At 32.7% G+C, this 18,686-nt stretch overlaps 1 long non-coding RNA gene across 3 annotated transcripts in view; it reads left to right on the top strand.

Moving 5' to 3' along the window:
- Window positions 1-2,590: 2,590 nt before the first annotated feature.
- Window positions 2,591-18,686, top strand: part of LOC141378993 (uncharacterized) — a 136,796-nt gene continuing 120,700 nt past the window's right edge. The window contains exon 1 of one of the 3 annotated variants that reach the window (XR_012394864.1): window positions 2,591-2,890. This is a non-coding gene — a long non-coding RNA (uncharacterized lncRNA). The remainder of the gene's footprint in view (window positions 2,891-18,686) is intronic. The other 2 variants (XR_012394865.1, XR_012394866.1) reach the window with 2 other exon arrangements.

Here is an 18,686-nt window from a genome sequence, read left to right as displayed (position 1 = left end):
CTAAATTTATTGTAGACTGTAAAAATAAAAAATAAAAATGATAATCTTGCAGCCTAATTTTTCACAACACAAGCTAAATGTGAAAACGTACCTCCACATACATTTCTGGAGAGCGTGAATTATGCAGCCTGAGGTACATATAACTGGCTGCATTTTGTTTTTAAAACAAATGCTACGGGGCAGTATGATGTTGCCGATGGCTTCTGTTTTTTTTTTTGCGCTACCAGCTGACTGCTTACCTCTGTGTTGACGTCCATACCGTTGTTACCAATTTGCCCAGTGGTTCGCCTTGTACATCGGCGGATTTGAGACACAGAGAGGAGTTGACTGCAAAAACAGGGTTCGAGTCCGGTGAGGAATGGTTCCAGAAAGCAGGTAAAACAAAAACAATAGAAAAGGCAAGACAAAAACTAAATAAAATAAACATGTAAATAACAGTGTGAGAATGTGGTAAGATTTGAAGAAAACATGATGAAAATCAGGCGGCAGGTTTGAAAACACTGTCGGTTGGGTTTAGGGAAATGGGTGGGCAGGTCAATTGGTGCTTTTGAAAACACTGTCGGTTGGGTTTGGGGAAGGGGGTGCATGGGGTTATCCGCCAGTCGGTTGACAGCTGCCTCTGGTGGATTTACGTGAGAACAGCAGGCGCGAATGGCACTTGCGAGAGAAATTTGAGATCTGAAAAAACACACACAGCAGCTAATGGTGGATTTGCAGAAATAAAAACTTAAAAAAAAAAAAAAAAGTATCTCCTGGGATGTATTTGGCGCTCTCCAGAAAAGTATAGAGGGATATGTATGTGACTTTTTTTTATTATTATTATTTTTTTGAGTGTATAGACTCTATCACATTTGGATTCTTGCTACTTGAGACCAAGATAATCATCTGTGTGTTATTTATCAAGGGGTCGCCACAGCGGAATAAAACCCTGCACTGGATAACACCCATACACTCTCACATTCACATACACACTCTTTAGTTTTTCTAACTCACCAGATCTTTGTTCTGAGGGGAAACCAGAGCATCCAGAGAAAACCCACGCCAACATGAGGAGAACATGCAAACTCCACACAGAAATGCCAACTGGCCCAGCCGGGACTCAAACCATTGATCTTCTTGCTGTGAGACGACAGTGCTAACCACTGCGCCACCTGATTCAACTCATCTATATATTATTTAATTATAAGACAAAAAACTCATGGTTATTTCTTTGTCACAAAATCTTGAATTTCAAATATCTGACATGCAATCTAGGCTCCATCATGTGTAATTCGTCTGCATTATGATCGTCACTATACTTTAACCTCTTTAAAATGTCCTGTTTTAATTATTTTTGACACATCATTATTTTTGTAACTTGATTATACTGTACAGTCTATTTATAGAGGGCTCTTTCAGCACCATGGACAGCGACGATCAGAACAACCATCTACTGTTCAGCTAATAATTATTCCCATTGTCTGAAGTTTCTCCTAGTTTATTAACTTTGATTCCTGGTCCATCTGTTGGTCTCTCTCTGTCTCTCTTCTTCTCTTTCTCTGTGCATCAGTGAAACAATCTTGAAGAATGAATCATTGTGAAGCACATGTGCTGGCAGCCCACACGTGAATTATCGCTCCTTATTCACACATCAAAAGAAATAAAGTGTTTGAAATATAATCAGCACACATGTTAGTTGTTTTTTATGAACGAATAAAAAGAGAATGTCTTCAAAGTGTTTTGCCTTTGATAAAGAATGTTCACTGATCTCCCATAAATATGCAATCATAAAAAAACTTTCTACATTTCCATTCTCATTCACTATAACATTGGAATTTAATTAGACGAAATAAAATCCTCCCAAAAAAAAAAAAAAAACAAAAAAAAAAACAACACAAATCATCAGTCCACCTACTGTACATGCACAATATTCATACTATCACACTGTAACAATTATACGATCAATTAGTCCTGACAACATCTGTTTAAGTTATTGTAACTAATTAAACAAAGTTAATCATGTACTAACTTAATTGTATAAGTTTTGCAAGCTGTTTTATAAAACTGCTTTTTAGAATTAGAAGGTTTTTTGTGCATTTGCCTTGTTAATCTTACCCCAATTTGCAAATGTAAGAGAATTTTGATCATTTACATTTAGAGAACATTTAGGGTCTCTTTCATGTTTATGTATGAGAGTGAACTGTTACACACAAATTGTTTGCTGTATGGAATGCAAAACATTAAAGCTCAACATCTTTTTTTTTTCTCAAACAATCTTTTATTTAGAAAAGAAGAAATTTACAATATAAATCAGGAAGTAATCTGTAGAAGACTTGAATACAAGAATATACAATTACAAAGTAATAAGAACAATAAGTAAAAAGAAAGGAGTAATAGAAAGAAAATAAAAAGGAGAACAAAAAGAGGAAAGGGGAAGTACAAAATCAAATTACATAAAAAATACAGAAACATTAATTACTAACATACTGGAAGCATGATACTTTCATAAGTTTCTATTAACTTGCAGAATTGAAGCTCAACATTTCAAAATCATTTAGAATGCATGGAACGTCATCATTCACGATTTGCCCTTATATGGTATGTAGGCCGCAGCTTCCGCTGGCACTGGGAACAAACAAACAGTTCCTCAAACGCGCCACATTTAAATTACACGTCGATATTAAATCAAAAGCGGTTTAATTGTCTTTATTTTCCTCACACAGTGATATAATAATCCTAGAATGACTCGCACGGAGCGTTTTAGGTTACCTTTAGGACGTTTTATTGTAGTTTTGGAGCTCGTCAGCACCTGTTCCTGTGTACGTTGCGTGGAAGTAACGGATTTTAAAACATCTTCAACTCACCGGGAAAACTCATCGATGTCTCATGGTCTATCTTTCAGACGACACGAGTGAGTAACTTTAAAACATTTTTGGTTATGTTTGTCAGCTAACACTCTTATATTATTTAAGTAATTGTAAACCCAATGGTCTGCAGGTTTAATGCAACACGGGGGTCATTTGTTTCGCACACGCATGGCATTAGAAGAGTTCACTGAAAATATTTAGGCTCAAGCATGTATTTCATTTATCTATTTTTGTGTATGCTTGAAAAGAAGGCATCCTATTTGAGGTAAAGTTGGTTTTATATTCAGATATTCGTACATTCACCTTAATAATATAATTTCTGAAAATTATTTGCTATTTCTAAATAGTCCAATCATATTAGCTGCCAAATGAACATCAAAGTGCAACACTGGTGAGTCAATAAAATAGTGCTAAATGTTCATAGTACCATGCTAAACAATGTCACTGAATGAATGTGCAAATATAAAACCAACTTTACCTCAGTGGCATCCCAGGGCTGTTATTTCTAAAACATTTCATTTTGATGGCCTGACATTGTCAAATAAAGCTGTTTCGATGCACAGCTAAGTTAGTCTGAAAGAAATGAGTCAAGTGTCCATCCACAGAGTTTATCTGCTCAGAGAAAATATCAGTCTTCGAATATGCAGAATGATTTATAAACACTGATGTAAAGTTGGTTGTATATTCACACATTAGTTCAGTGACATTCTCTCTATAATGTTTACCGTGGTACTTTAAATATTCGGTCTGAAATTGCATTTAAATGTGACTTCAAAACAACATTAGCACTATTTAATTGACTGTACTTTGATAGTCATTGGCTGCTAATATGATTTGATTAACATATTATCAAATGTAAAAAATAATGCACACCTCTAGCCAGATTTTCAGGGACTTGTGTGTGAGCTGTAGTTTTCTGTAATAATAGTTTGTGGACAGCGAGATGATAAAACACTCAGGTCTCAAGTGTACTGTTAAGTGGGTATGCAGGTGTTAAAGCGACAGTTCGCCTTTGGGTCAAATTGTACTCAGTACTTAAATACAGTACATTTCCAAATAGGATTTTATTTCAGCTGTTAGAAGATATTTTGAGCAATGTTGTTCCCATTGACTTGCATATTGCAAGATAATGAAGTCAGTGAAGACCATGAACAGGAAAAGTAAACATATCTGAATGAACTATCCATTTTTTGAAGATATCAGTTTTCTATTAACAGATGCTCTGCTGGTTTTAGTGCCATGTGTGAGTCATGTCATCTTGTTTTGTATGCAGTCTGAAGGTTATGGTATGAACCTCTGGCAGGAATGCTAATTACTTGGAAAGTATGCTTCAATGTCCATGTTTCTCTGTGCTTTAATGACTAAGCCGTAATGACTGAAAAATGTAAAAAGGCAGAAAATTGGTTCCATCAACGCAGACTGGTGCGTGGTGAATTGTAAAGCTATTTTCTTTATGTACACAACCATCCAAAATGCAAATTATCAACATTCGAAATAACTTTGTTTCACTAACATGTTTTAGTAAAATTTATTTTTGTGACGTAATTTTTTTTTTGTCACATTAATCAAGTGATTATTTAGAAATAATCAAAGGTAATAAAAAAAGTAAATAAAAAATAATCAATAATAGTTAATAAAAGAAAAAAATAAATAATAGTAAATAAAAAAAACAATAAAAAGTTTTATATGCTTTTGCCACAGAAAAACAACAAGAAACATTTCCTATCAATTACAAAAACAGTTTATAATTTATTTTAACCATGATATTTATTTATTTATTTATTTATTTATTATTATTTTTTTAATAATAAAAAATCACCATCAATATAAATGCCTATTGAGTCAGATCAGTCTAAAAAAAGAATAGGTTTTGCAAAAATAAAACTCATACATGCACAGCACAATTCACATTTACAAAATCCAATGCAAAACACTATTTGTGAGTTTACAAAAAGGAATATTTCCCGAAATGAATTGGATGTGTGTGTTTATGAATTTGTTTCCAATTTACAAATTGAATTTGCACATTTATAAATAGTGTTTAAGTTTATGAATTTTATTTGCGTAATTATGGATTGTTTTGAATTTAGGAAATTGGATTTGCCTATTTATGAATTGTGTTTGAATTTAAGAATTGGGTTTGCATATTTATGAATTATCGTTTTGAATTTAGAAAACTGGATTTGCATATATATATGAATTGTGTTTGAATTTATGAATTGGATTTGCACATTTGTAAATTAATGTTTTGAATTCACAAATTAGATTTGCGTATTTAAGAATTGTTTCGAATTTACAAATTGAATATGTGTATTTATGGATTCTTTTGAAATTAAAATTAGAATTTGCGTATTTATGAACTTTGTTTTAAATTTAAAAATTTGATTTGCTTAAAGATTGTTTTAAATTTGAGAATTATATTTGCATATTTATGAATTGTGTTTTGAAATTACAAATTGCTTTTGCATATTTATGGATAATATTTAAATTACCATTTGGAATTGTATATTTGTGATACATGTTTTAAATTTATAAATTAGATTTGTGCTTTTATGAAGTGTTTAAATATACAAAAATGATTTGCATATTTATGGATTGTTTTGAATTTACAAATTGAATTACCATATTTATGAATAATATTTAAATTAACATTTGGAATTGCGTATTTATGATTTATGCTTTGTATTTATGAATTAGACTTGTGCATTTATGAATAATGTTTGAATATACAAAATGGGTTTGCATAATTATGGATTGTTTTGAATTTACAAATTGGATTTGCATATTTATGAGTTGTGTTTGAATTTATGAATTTTATTTGCACATTTCTAAATAATGTTTTGAATTCACGAATTGGATTTCCGTATTTATGAAATTTGTTTCGAATTTACAAATTGAATTTGTGCATTTACGGATTATTTTGAATTTTAAATTTGAATTTGCGTATTTATAAATTTTGTTTTGAGTTTAAGAGTTGGATTTACTTAAAGATTGTTTTGAATTTGAGAATTAGATTAGCATATTTATGAATTTTGAAATTACAAAATCCATTTGCATATTTATGAATAATATTTAAATAACATTTTGAATTGCGTATTCATGATATATGTTTTGAATTTATAAATTAGATTTGTGCATTTGTGAGTAGTGTTTAAATATACAAATTGGATTTGCATAGTTATGGATTGTTTTGAATTTACAAATTGGATTTGCATATTTATGAGTTGTGTTTGAATTTATGAATTTTATTTGCACATTTATAAATAATGTTTTGAATTCACGAATTGGATTTCCGTATTTATGAAATTTGTTTTGAATTTACAAATTGAATTTGTGCATTTACGGATTATTTTGAATTTAAAATTTGAATTTGTGTATTTATAAATTTTGTTTTGAGTTTAAGAGTTGGATTTACTTAAAGATTGTTTTGAATTTGAGAATTAGATTAGCATATTTATGAATTTTGAAATTACAAAATCCATTTGCATATTTATGAATAATATTTAAATAACATTTTGAATTGCGTATTCATGATATATGTTTTGAATTTATAAGTTAGATTTGTGCATTTGTGAGTAGTGTTTAAATATACAAATTGGATTTGCATAATTATGGATTGTTTTGAATATACAAATTGGATTTGCATATTTATGAATTGTGTTTGGACACCAAAATGTCTGGTTGTTCACCCATCTTATTATAATTTTTATTTTTATGAAGCCAAATTAGCCACTAAACTGACAAAACGTAAAATAGTAATGTTTCCTCGTGAGATCAGCCTGCAATCTACCTCAAGGCGAGTTGCTCAGCCATTATTGTGGACAAACAGAGGAGCACACAATATAAACCAATGCAAACGACAACAAAAAGAGCCGACCATTTTACACCATTTCATTTTACAAACACTCAGAATAACATGCACTAACATGTATAAATGTTGGTTGTGTGTCTGAAAAGCTGAAAATATGCTAATCTACCAACTGAACTAGAGAAACCTCACGCTAATTTTACATTTCCTCTGTTAAACAAATGTCTTGTCCTTTCTCAACTCAAAAGATCTTAAAATATCCCAGGCTTATTACTTTCTTTGAGGTGTATTTCAATTATGCAACACAGGCCCATTAGTTTCCTTTTTTAAAATGAACCTCTTTACAAATGACCCATGTCGTCAGCGGAAGCTTAAGATGAAACCACGGAGAATTTGACAGTATCGCAGACAGAAAGTTCACCGCGAGGATGTTGTAAATCCCAGCAAGCAGTGCATCGAACTTTGACCTCTCATCCAGTTTCTACCCTACTTTAACAGGAGGAAGATGAAGGCAGAGCGCAGTAGTAGTGAGAGGAAAAAAAATGAAATGTGAAATGTCAGTGTGGCCATGTTTCTAAATCTGCTGTGCCAAATGTCAAACAATACAAGAAGGAGACGGACAGATTATCTTGCTTTCGCGCACGCCAATTTTCCAGGGTTCACCTTAAACCATGTATTGTGTCCATTTAATTACTTTTTTTCTGAGCAAAAAAAAAATAATGACATCTCAACATGATTTACAGAAGCACCCACTAAAATGTCATCGCTCCAACAATAGTGTATATACCAATAAAACATACGTGTCCAGTATAATATTAAAAATAAAAATCATATGATTTATAAATAAAAGGTAGAATTTTCCGATGAATCATCTGTTGAACTGCATCCCAATCATCACAAATACTGCAAGACCTATTGAAACCAGCATTGACCTAAGATTTTCACAAAAATCAGTCAAGTTTGGTGAGGGAAAAGTCATGGTTTGGGGTTACATTCAGTATGGGGGCATGCGAGAGATCTGCAGAGTGGATGGCAACATCAACAGCCTGAGGTATCAAGACATTTGTGCTGCCCATTACATTACAAACCACAGGAGAGGGCAGATTCTCCAGCAGGATAGCGCTCCTTCTCATACTTCTGCCTCCACATCAAAACTCCTGAAAGCAAAGAAAGTCAAGGTGCTGCAGGATTGGCCAGCCCAGTCACCAGATATGAACATTATTGTCTGGGGTAGGAATGGGTACTGAAACTCGATACTTTTACGGTATCGGTGCTACATTATTAAAGTATCGAGAAGCTCTGACATTAACTGTTCTGCTATCGATACTGGAGAATAATTGCTGAATAAACATTACTTACTGTATAGCATAATTTACCTGACCAATCATCTAATTTGCGATATTTGATATTCGCCTGCACAGGTGGCAATCTAACATGAGAAATGCTCGTGTTTCTGGTTAGCGCGTCAAAAATAAAAGCCTTCACATTTCTTGGCTGTGCGTGCGCACTCAGCAGAGGCTCGCACGAAGTGCACACACATAGCTCTTAAGCTTGCACTCTAAAAAACATTGAGTTATTTATTTAACCCAATGGTTGAGTTAAACATATTTGGTTCTTTGTTGGATTATTTTTTAACCTTTATTAGATTATTTATTAAAAACTCAACTTGTTGAGTAAAATTTTTGGTGCTGCTTTGGGTTATTTTAAACCTTTATTTGTTTTTTTATTTAATAACTCAATCAGATGGGTTAAAAAAAAATTTAATTTCAACAGGCAACTGATATAACTGACACAAAACATCTGTATTAGTATGTGGGCATGATGTTGTTTTTGCGTGAAAAAAAAAGTTATTTAAGCTGTAACGCAATATTATTGTTGTTATTTTTTTTGTCAAATTACCTCTTGGTGTCATGTTTTCAAATCCGATTTACCTTCCAAGACCACCTTTTAGAAACGTTTAGATGTGGTTAAAATGTACATTGTGGACACTAAGTGAAGCCTGTTGCAGCTGCTGGACAGTCTCTACAGCACACAGAGCTCCATATTCTGCTCCATCAACACAGGATTTTCTGCTTGCACAGTTTATAACTGTCTGCACTTTGGTCTGTTTCTTAATTTTTTGTGATTCTTGATTTATTTTAACAAAAGTGTCCAGAACTAAAACGTAATGGAAACAGCATTTTCAATATTTTTGAATACTGTATGTTATTTATTTACACAGTCATAATTATCAAATTAATTGTAGTACTAGTAACAGCAATAGTAATACCAGAATGGAAAAAATTACATTTTAATCAAAACCCAATGCATTGGGTTAAATTATTGAAGCTATTTGCATTGGTATAAAATAGCCCATAGTTGGGAATAATAGTGTGCTATAATAACCTATAGTTGGGTTATATGTTGGGGTATTTTTAACCCAACTATTTTAATAGAGTGTGGAGTGAACCAAACAGGTTGTATTTCCTGAGTGGACAGCGACAATGTCGGTTGCAACAAACGCAACAAATTGTTTTCTTGTATAAGTGGAAAAGCAAACAATCTGGCTACGTGAAAGTATCTTTCAAAAGTGCATTAACTGCAATGAAGAGTAATGAAATGTTTTTGACTGCCTAGCTACTAACAGTAACGTTACATCATCCACATTATTATGTCAGCCGTCAATGACCTAAATTAGTGTCAAATAGTTAAATAAACACACATTCGGTTACAATGAAAATTTGTATTTTTTTTTGCAGTAGTCTAAATAAATCCTAAACATAAAAAAACTTTAACTTAAGCTGTATTTACAATATAGCCTATGAATAGCCTAATAATAAACTATTCTTATTAAGATATTATAAAAAAACTGCTTATTTTTACATTGCAAGATGCTCCAAAACTAAAAAAACACAGTTAACTCCCAAAACATAATTTTGACTTTTCACCGTTATGAAAAATCGTAAACATTATCTCATTTAACTACATTTTGCAACTCAAAGAGGGTATTTTCAACTGCAGGGAGCACAATAAACCAAGAAAGATCCCGACATCTGCCGGAAAAGGTAAAGATGTTAATTTTTATCTAGAAGAAGTTTAAAAACTGAGAGTCAGTTTCCACATTGTTTTACGGGAAATAAAAAGTTTTACAATTATTGGTTTAATTTTATATATATATATATATATATATATATATATATATATATATATATATATATATATATATATATATATATATATATACAGTATATATATATATATATATATATATATATATATATATATATATATATATATATATATATATATATATATATATACAGTATATATATATATATATATATATATATATATATATATATATATATATATATATATATATGTATATATACAGTATATATATATATATATATATATATATATATATATATATATATATATATATATATATATGTATATGTATATGTATATGTGTATATATATATATATATACAGTATATATATATATATACTGTATATATATATATATATATATATATATATATATATATATATATATATATATATATATATATATATATATATATAAAATTAAACCAATAATTGTAAAACTTTTTATTTCCCGTAAAACAATGTGGAAACTGACTCTCAGTTTTTAAACTTCTTCTAGATAAAAATTAACATCTTTACCTTTTCCGGCAGATGTCGGGATCTTTCTTGGTTTATTGTGCTCCCTGCAGTTGAAAATACCCTCTTTGAGTTGCAAAATGTAGTTAAATGAGATAATGTTTACGATTTTTCATAACGGTGAAAAGTCAAAATTATGTTTTGGGAGTTAAAATTATGTTTTGGGAGTTAACATATATATATATATGTATATGTATATATGTGTATGTATATATATATATATATATATATATATATATATATATATATATATATATATATATATATATATATATATATATATATATATATATATATATATGTATATATATATATATATATATAAAAAATGTAATATTAAAACAAAGTGTTGTTAATTCTGTTCTATTATTTTTTTTATTTCATAAAAAAACACTACAAAAAGTACTGATAAGAGAACCATTAAAGTACCGAACCGATAAGTGGTATTGATAAAAGTAGTAATACCATTAAAACCTTAACGATACCCATCCCTAATCTCTGGGGTAAGATGGAGAAGGCATTAAAGATGAATCCAAATAATTTTAAAGTACTCAGGGAGTCCTACAAGAAAGCTTTCCTTGCCATCTAAGCAAAGTCAGGCCTCACTGTCCTAATTAAATAATTAAAAATCAAGGCATGATCATATTTTATTTTGGTAATATAAGTGTAATATAGAGGCCTTTGCCTTTCATATAAACCACGTCTGTATGATTTTTAATTACATTTTTGTCTAAATCTCCACCAAAACTAAGAAAACAAATAGAATAGGAGCCAGCGAAAGAAAAAACGGAAAAAGAAGTGACTTATTAAACCCACAGTTTGATTCGACTAGTTCACTTTGCCCAAAGCTATGAGCTGTTACTGTACTGGTGGTCTGGCGCACACAAAAAACAAAACGAAAATGGCATTTATTCTTGAAAAAAAAATACTGGCAAGGCCTCAGAGGCTGCAGCTCTAACTGCCCTCCCCTTCAGCTATTGTTCGCCCTCATCAGCGTCAGAAGCTGCCAGATCTGCTTCAATCCTGAGGGAGAGACGCCATCTCTGGGGAGCCCGCTCTGGACGGCATGGCCTAATTGGGGCCCGAGGATGAGGGGCTGGCTGCAGCTGCCCTGTTACAGGGATGATTGACCTGCTACGGCCACCGCATGGATTTACAGGTTGTTGTGAATTGACGAAGAGACCAGGAGACTTTTGGATACATTTTAAGAAATGATTGAGCTAAAACAACTTAAATAGAGATATAGTAATTTTACTTCTCTGGATTGAATGTGTTGACTAAGCCTGCACAATATATCGTTTCAGCATCGATATGTGATTATTCGCAATAGTCACATCACAGGACATGCAATATTGAGTTCGTATTTTAAATGTGTTTTTTTAATGTCTGTAATTGTATAATGACTTAAAAGCATCAGAAATTAGAAATTGTAGCATTTATGATCTTAGCTATGATTACCTTTATTGAATTGATATTTTTATCATTCAGTTACTGTACTTAAATACTTTTAGACCCAGGAAACGATAAAACGCTTAATTTCAATTGTATCTTTTTCTTAATTATATTCATAGATTATGCATGAAAATACTCACAACATATGCAAATACAGAAATGCGCTGCAAATAGACCACAACCAAAAAGTGTTGGGGCATTCCAAAAGGTTTATTGATTGTATATTAGATTTTATGGAGATGCAAATAGTAAACATTAATTCATCAATCTCTGACTAAACGTGTGTGTGAAAATACAACACATGCAAATACAGAACTTAACCGCAAATAAGACAGACCACAACAAAAACACTTTTTTTTGTTTATTCATGACTATTTGCTTTTGTAAAATGTTTTTATTATTATTATTAACAGTATTATTTATTATAATATATATATATATATATATATATATATATATATATATATATATATATATATATATATATATATATATAAATATATTAAAAAAAAAAAAAAATATATATATATATATATATATATATATATATATATATATATATATATATATATATATATATATATATAAACAAACTTAGATTTGTCCACCCATCACATTTTGGACCATATGAGGTATAGCATGTGTATTTGGACCTAACTAGTAATATTAGTTATATAACTAATTATTAGTATTTGGATATAACTAATAATTTGGACTAAACCTCGTTTTTGTTTTTCATTTATTCGTTTGCTGGAAATTAGAACTGAATTTAGAAATAGTTTTGAAGCATTTTTGCACTTAAACAAAATTAATTATGTAGGCTAATGCATGTCACATTTCCTTATCCACGAAAGAGAAAGAGAAAGTAAAGGCTGATTGGAGGAGGTTCATTCTTTATCCTCTCGCTGCAGATGGTCTGTTTAACTGTTTTCTCACTAGTGAAGTATTCAGTTTTTCCACTTTCAGGGTCTGCCATGTAAATAGCAAATATACCATGGTGCGACGCGACTCTTAAAAGGAATAGGACAGGGGTGGCCAATCAGAGTCTGATCTCATATTCCAGGGGTGGCCAACCCTGTTCCTGGAGAGCCACCTTCCTGCAGATTTCAGTTGCTACCCATATCAAACACACCTGAACCAATAAATTAGGACCTGAACACCACGTGATCATTACAGGCAGGTGTGTTTGATATGGGTTGCAACTGAAATCTGCAGGAAGGTGGCTCTCTAGGAACAGGGTTGGCCACCCCTGGAATAGGAGATTAGACTCTGATTGGTTTATTCTCAAAACTTACCCAGAACTCATTAAGAGAAAAAGCTCAACCCCGTTAGACCATACGGCTCAGAGCGCATTTTTCTGTCTTTAAAACAGCAAAAGTGGATAAGGTCACGCCCTGAATGCTTTTGCACCATGCACTTTAGACTTTGTGCCTAGACCGTTAAAATAGAGCCCATTAAGTCATCAGGTGAAATATAATTCATATACTGCAAATTAAGAGAATATCGCAATGTTAGATTTTAGGAAATATTTATGATTTTTACTTGTGAATTCACAAATTGGATTTTGTAAATGTGAAATGTGATCTGGATGATTGAGTTTTGTTTTTGCAAACGTATAATTTTTGAGACTGATCTGGCTTCATTGAAAACTGCTAATTTTGGGATTTTTTTGCAGTGTAGATGAGATGAAGAGGCTACAAACATGTAAAGGCTGTACACATCTTTTAAAATTCACTACAAACTTTCATCTTCGAAGATTAAACATAAGCATTTTCAATTAAGTAAAAGTGAGATAGATTGAGAGAGAAAAAATAAGTGTGAGAGAGAGAGAAATACAATGAAAAGATAAGGAAAATGACTGGTATTTTTCCTTCTGTTATCTCTTTGCCTGCAGGTCACAAAATAGCCAGTCAAACTGGAGGCTTTATAAATTAGAAATATGTAAATTGAAAGGCTTGATTTGTATTCCAGCTTTATTTGTGCTCCTCTGAGACTTTCCCCCTCATATATGACCATTATACTGTTTTAAAAGGATTAAGGCTATCAAAAAAACCATACTCGATTGATACAGTCAGTAGTTATAATGAAAACGGCTCCTTCAAATGGAAGTCATTTCAATTCAGAAGCAGGAGCGAGTGATTTTTAAATGAAGGAACCCGAGTTAATGAAGAAATGTGGAGGCAGCGTTCGGCTGCTGAATTACGGAAAAACAAGATGGGATATGCAGAACTTGAGAACACAGGGTTGCTTTTCAAATACAGCAATTGTGTGGCGTGCGCAGAAATCAAATTATAACGCTGCTTTGATTTTCACATTTGTAGCATGGTAATCCGTGTGGTCCGTCTAGTCATGCGTTAAGGTAATTGTCAGGTTTGTCTGCATTTATTTAGCTTTAGATTTGTTTTGTCTCATGTTAAGTTCTTTGAGGAATGAGGTTTGGGCACCGTATCAATCATGCCTCAGCATTTCAGCATGTTCAGACTGCTGCTTACACGGCCTTTGCTGTCCACGCTACAGAGTCAACAGTGACAAACAGGAACATTTGACATTACCCTTGACCAAGGACTTGATAACCCCAGGAAAACACACACACGCATACACACACTCGCACCAAAAAATGCTGCCTGAAACCTGTGCAGTGTGCTCTCATTTCCTGTCTTCTCTCTCCTATTTCTGGTTTTGAATATCACTGACCAACATTTATGAAGACAGGAGGAAGGGCTGTAGCCTTGTTAGACTGAAAAAAAGATGCTTGAAGAACAAGTGTTGGTAAAAATGACAGTAAAAGCAGAAGACTGATCATGTTTTTATTGTGACGCATGTCAGACTATAATGGATTTATAGGTTTATATGAAAAAATTAGTGTAAAATTTAGTTTTTCGGGTTCTTTGAAGCTGAATGCTACATGAATACATTTTTGCACAGTAAGATATAACACAGAAATTTAGGTAATAGGGAATTTATTTTTCATGCCAAATTTTTATATGTAAGCAATTGCATTTTATTTAAAATAATTATAGTAATACAAATAAATACATTTTTGTGAATCTCCCTGTTTTGCAGTCCAATAAATGCTTTTAACAATCTAAATATATAATAAATAAGAAGTAATATTAATATTGCCTCCGTCAAGTCGTTCATTAAAATTCAATTAATTTTTAACTCCCAAGCAAAATTCTACACTGTTAATAACATCCTGTAGAATCTACAGTAACTTACCGGCAGCAGTTTACCAGTCACTTACTGTAAATAATTTACTGCAAAATATTGTATTTACATTTTTAGAATCATTTATCTTGCTGTATATGTGTTTGCAGAATTGTATGTACATATAATTACTTTAAAATATACAGTAACGTTCACAATGTGACTTTAAAATACAGTAACATACCGCATAAATGTCCTACAGTCAAAACAGTAAATTTTATTGTCAAATACTGTGTATTTAATGAAAAAAATTGTTAAAAGTATATGTACAACAGCTATTTTTTTCCTGGGAATAACATTTCTAAAGGAGCTGGTGACATGGAATTGAACCAGATTTTGGTAAAAACCCAAACAATGCAAACAAAAAAACAAACTAACAAGCAATCTGGAAAATGATTTATGTGTAATAACAATGGAATGACATCAGGCGAAAGTCCTGAATTACTGAAATGTATTTAATACTTCATATAAAAGGCTTTTTCAATGATGGCAGCTTAAAGACGCCTCTTATATGTCCACCTTGGTTTCATGTTCATCATCCTGGTAATGTAGATGTTGGACTGAAGCAGCTAAAATTCATTTATAATGATGAAGGGCAGAGGGTTGCTGAAGAACTTCTGAGAGATTTCAGCTGCTGTCTGGGCTTTCACTGCCTTTTGTTGGAAAATAGGAATCGTTTTTTATTTATTATTTTTGTCTCTTTTTCTTTTAATCAAACAATTATTTGTATTGGTCATGTAAGGGTCATATATTAACTGAACTTCTACTGTTGTGTGTGAGTGCTGTGCATCCTAATTAGCATTTTTGCAGAACTAGATATATGCGGGTCCATAATTAAATTCAGCTCTGCAGAAACTTCCTGTCTGAAGAGAGGTGTTAAAACTGAACACAGAGCACAGAAAGTTGTGTGCTTTTTTTCTGTTGTGCAGAGAATTTGTAGAAAAAGAGGAAGTATGTCTGGGGTGCGGCCAATGGAGGACTGAACAATGACGAATTTAATTAAACTCCACCTGTTAATATCAGCTGCCTATATAGGTTGAAGTTGGGAAAAGAAAGTTGTTGCGCACCTCCTTAATGCAACTTCTGCATTGCATTGAGGATAACAGCATTCTGTGAATCAAATTATTCATTTGTATCCAATAAATTAAGATTTTTGACATTGAAGAAAAACTTCTCCCGACCTTTTTTCTTGAACACACATGGAATTTATTTAATATTCCAACACTTTCTACACCTCCCTTTCTTCATGTGTTTAATACTTTTTCCTGCGTCTTTTCATTTGATTATGCATAGCTTAATTTTTAAACTAATTAGATTTATTTTCTTTGCATATATCGACTTATTTGGTTGTTACCAAGATCAGAGGAAAATATCAAGTCAACGGCATGTTAGAAATAAGTTTTTTGAGAAAAATGTTGATGTATTCAGTAATTATTTACCCGGCTGCGTTTGGTATAACAATATTTCCATGTTACTTCTAACTGTAATGTAAAACTGAGGAAATGCCCATTTAAACAGAAGCCTAAGTGAAATGTAGCCTGATATTATCACTGTCAAATGAAAGATAGCCACATCACGCTAATTACCAACAACAAGAAAGCCTCATTATAATTCCCTACAGGTTGCAAAAGCAATGAACCCCCATGTCTGACATCTCCATCATTACGTTTGACTGACTCTCGTTTCATCACCTTTGGCGCTCCGTGTGGCGGAGAAATTGTGCTAGCTTGTAAAAAAGTCTCGCCGTCAGCAGTCCCTGCTCTTTTGAAAGTCTCTCTTTAGCTCTGAAGGGTGTCCGGGATAATGGTGTATATACGGCCAAGACTGGCTCCCAGCAAACAAGAGTGTAAACTGCGTGCGGAGACAAAACGCAGACTACGGCATCTCAAAATGAGTTCACACCCTCAATTTCATACCTGCTATTCACTTCTTCATGACGAGCACTCGGATACGCAGCTCAATTTTACGTATTGTCATGTTGTGTCTTGTTACGGAGTTTGCGGCGGATGTTATCTCTGTTAATATTCATATGTAAAGCGCCACGCTGATGGCTCTGCTAAATAGACAAATGCAAATTCACCAACTTGATAATAGCGTTGGATTTATTTTACCTGAGCTAGCCTGTTTGGCGTATTATCAGCTCGGCATGTCGGATTGTCATGAGTGATGAAGTAGTAGCGAAAGGGGAAACATTTGTGAGCAGCTCACAATATGGTGAATTTGATTTATCATGAGTGAATGTGAGCAAAAAGAGATGGGCTGTTTTCTCCTGGGAAGATTTCTCCATGGCTCTCAAGTGGATTTATTCTGTGTGTGTGCTTCCGAGAACATGAAGTTTTTGGTTACTTTAGATAATTTCGAGGTGTCGTTATCTGTGTGTGGTGTTTTCTTTGTGTCTGTTTGTTTACTTTCCGCTTCTTCGTGGAATAGAGGAAAGCTTTGTTATACATTCGAAACTCTTGTAATGTTAAACACGTGCAAACAATCAACACATACTTTTGAAACATTGTGGATTTTATTTAAATATCCTTTTCAAAGGTATATGGTTAGATTATAGTTTGAGTACATGATGTAAAGAGTACAAAAAATAGTAATCATTAAATAAAAATATACAGAGTTTGCATAGATATTTACATTGGATGTCGCCTACCCTGTTGTTGTCTATTGGAAGTAATGCATCAAAGGGAAAAGAACTGCCATTTTAGTACAGGGTAGTGCTCCTTTAAAATGAATGCCAGATCAAGGTGCAGTGGAGGACTGGCCATCCAGAGCCAGAAATATACATACATATGTCTATTCTTTGTAGTCAGTATGCAAATATTTTTTTAAATTAAGAAAATTATCATTTTACATGACTTTTCTACATCGATGGATAAGTGATCGCACGGGCATTGCCGACAAAGAGCGAGTGTTTGCGTGCATGAAAATGTATTATCCTCCCTCCCTGTTAAATTTGATCTAATCCATGTCCTGAAACACACCCCCTCTCCTGCTTTCACTTCTCATTCTGATGGAGGGAGTGATTCGTTTGTGAATGAATCTCCGTTTTGAACGACTCGTTTACTTATCCGACAATAATACAAGTTTCTAGCACCGCAGGATCTTGTCCTATTTCATTTACATTGTTTGCTTATGTTTTTCAACAAAACTAGCATTGGCCTAGAATTTAGTGCTAGTTGGTGCTACTTTGCCTCACGGGGAATGCAGTAAGTGGCCTTTGCTTTTCGTATAAGCCACTTCTGGTACCAAATGATCAACTAGAAGTCAAGTTATTATTTGTCGTTCCTAAAACTTGGATAGGCGACAAGACTAGTGTACATCATACAGTGTTTCCTCTATGATTTTTTTCCACCTGTGGTGGCAGGCCTTTTTTACATGGATCTACCAACTACCTGTGGCGGTATTTCAATGACAAATGTGGTGAGCGCAGTATTACAAGTCGAGAATGCATTTATGTAATAGTCTACGAGTATGCGAATCTCTTTGCTTGCACGCCGATTTCCTCCGCTCGTGCACAAAACTTCTTGCACGCCGCCACAAATATACGCTGCTCAGGCGCAGATCTTCTTGTGCGCTCTCCAACAAACGCTGCTAAAGTGGGATTTAGTGCATTCATGTAACAAATATGTCTCCAACATTTATTAGATTTGCTAGAAATATTTATGAATGTCTTCAATAGACCTATAGAGCGGTATTAATGCGTCCTG

This window comes from Danio rerio, chromosome 19 (genome assembly GCF_049306965.1).
Source record: "Danio rerio strain Tuebingen ecotype United States chromosome 19, GRCz12tu, whole genome shotgun sequence".
NCBI lineage: Eukaryota > Metazoa > Chordata > Actinopteri > Cypriniformes > Danionidae > Danio > Danio rerio.
This window is presented reverse-complemented; position numbering and strand designations above follow the sequence as displayed.